At 59.4% G+C, this 2,119-nt stretch overlaps 1 protein-coding gene across 1 annotated transcript in view; it reads right to left on the reverse strand.

The window, feature by feature from the left end:
- RNF213 (ring finger protein 213) overlaps positions 1-2,119 on the reverse strand; it is a 76,706-nt gene that overhangs the window by 67,956 nt on the left and 6,631 nt on the right. The gene's annotated exons all lie outside the window — the stretch shown is intronic.

Consider the following 2,119-nt stretch of genomic DNA (forward strand, 5'->3'; position numbering starts at 1 on the left):
GGAGGTGTTCAAGGCCAGGTTGGACGGGGCTTGGAGCAACCTGGGCTGGGGGGAGGTGGCCCTGCCCAGGGCAGGGGGTGGACTAGATGACCTTTAAATGTCTCTGCCAACCCAAACTATTCTATGATTCTATGATTTCTTGTTCCCATCTGGTCTCCGAGCTGCTGCAATGACAAAGGCAGCAAATGGTCATGAAGAGGCTCCTCAGGCTGCTGGAGAGGGAGCTGTGCCAGCACTGGGGCAGCCGTGGGGTGTCTCACCCTCCTGGTACATGCCCGTGCCCCCCAGACAGCACAGGGATGCGGGAGGGGGCTTGCCAGCAGCGATGGGGAGGGCCAGTGTGCTGGAGGGGAATAGATAGTGCTGGATCCCACAGCCAAAAGTGGGGATGTGGCTGTCACTCCATCCCTGGATCCAGCCACGACCAAGCTGGCCTCACCTTCCCTGTCACAGAATCACACAATGGTTTGGGTTGGAAGAGACCTTAATGATCACCTCGTTCCAACCCCCCTGCCCTGGGCAGGGACACCCCCACTAGTGCTCACACGCTCTCTCGCACACAGGGGTTGAGCACACACGCTATTTACACACGAACGGCCCTTGCTACCCAATTACCCCTCTCTTTTCCCACTCTTGCCCCTCCCGGCATCCCGGGGAAGGGGGTTACCTGGGCCCCCTGCCGCTGCCTTGCTGCACTCCTCTCCGGCCGTGCAGAGCAGCTTTCACAGCATGACCCGACGCAGCGCAGGGGCTGCAGCCATCTGCCACGCGACGTGAAGAGAAATGCGTCAAACCTGCTCTGGATCTGTGCTGGTCACTCCATGTCTGGGGAGATGGGCAGACGGATGGACGGGCAGTGAGGGCACATGTACCCTTCCAGTTCTGCAAATGCTTCTGTGCTGCTGCTGCAGCGAGGAACTCACCACCCAGCGTTGCTTCGCTGCAGAAATGCTCCTCCAGCCCGCGGCGCAGGACCTGTCGGCCCTCGCAGGTTTGTGGCTCCTGGGCACCTCTGCTGCCGCTGCAAAACCTGCGAAACCTTTGGCAGGAGGAGCCGTGCCCCAGCACGCCTTAGGGCATCTGAGCAACCGCGAAGACTGAGCCTGGTTTCGGTTTCTTTTCCTTGGTTTGCTAAGCAGCGCCCAGAAATTAGAGCTTAATTTTTCCTTCCCACACAAAAGCAAAAAGCTTTCCCCAAAGAAAGGCAGAGATCATGCTGACTCATTTGCAATTACTGCTTTATTACACCCTCCCTATGCAGGTCAGCAAAGGGCAGTTCAGGAGAATGGCTTTCTCCTGAACCCTGTCCCTCACAGCCCCGCTGCCTGGCAGCACTGTCGCTTCTTGCACCCATTTCACAGCAAGGCAAGTGCAAGCTGGTGTCACGGTGCCTGTCCCCTTGGGTGCCCGGTGGGAGTCACGCGAGGGGCTGACGGGGGGGACAGCCCAGCCCTGCCCGATGGCAGCGTTTGGCAGAAACCCCACAAACGAAGAGGGATCAGTAAGGAGTAAAATCACCGACGTTTTTAATCTCGCGGCAGCCTGAGGTTGGGAGCTGCGGCATGCCCTTGGGGTTGGAGGGCAGCGGCAGCATCCCTGAAACTCGCTTTGACAAGAATATGCTCTGCGTCAGAGTTCAGTATGTCCCAGAATAAAAAAAGTCTCCAGAATTAAAACAGCCGATTTAAAAAAGACAGCAGCTTTGAGGCTGGGGAAGGCCTGGAGGAGAGATGGCTTTTTCCTGAGGACCGTGAAAGGGAACGGTTTTGCCCTATTAATCCCTTCCACGGACCGTCTGTCCTTGACCTCGCTCTGCCCTCCCCTGCGGGGGACACGGGGACAGTGCCAGCCCCGACAGGCGACCCACAGCCACCCAGGAGGCCAGACAGGGGCAGGCGGCTCTCCTGGAGGGTGTTGGTGGGATGTCACCAGGATGTCACAGCCACCGCTCTGCATGGCACAGGATGCACAGCCCTGGCACAATCAGAGGCAAGGAGCCGGCAAGGCGATGCTGCCACTGAGGAGGTCCCAGGCGGCTCCTCGACTCACTGGATGAGCCCCGCGGGCAGCAGCGAGCTCTCAACGGTGCTGGTGAAGGGGGCCGTCCCGGCGTCCCCCG

Source organism: Charadrius vociferus, unplaced genomic scaffold (assembly GCF_000708025.1).
Source record: "Charadrius vociferus isolate BGI_N301 unplaced genomic scaffold, ASM70802v2 scaffold1116, whole genome shotgun sequence".
Classification (NCBI taxonomy): Eukaryota; Metazoa; Chordata; class Aves; order Charadriiformes; family Charadriidae; genus Charadrius; species Charadrius vociferus.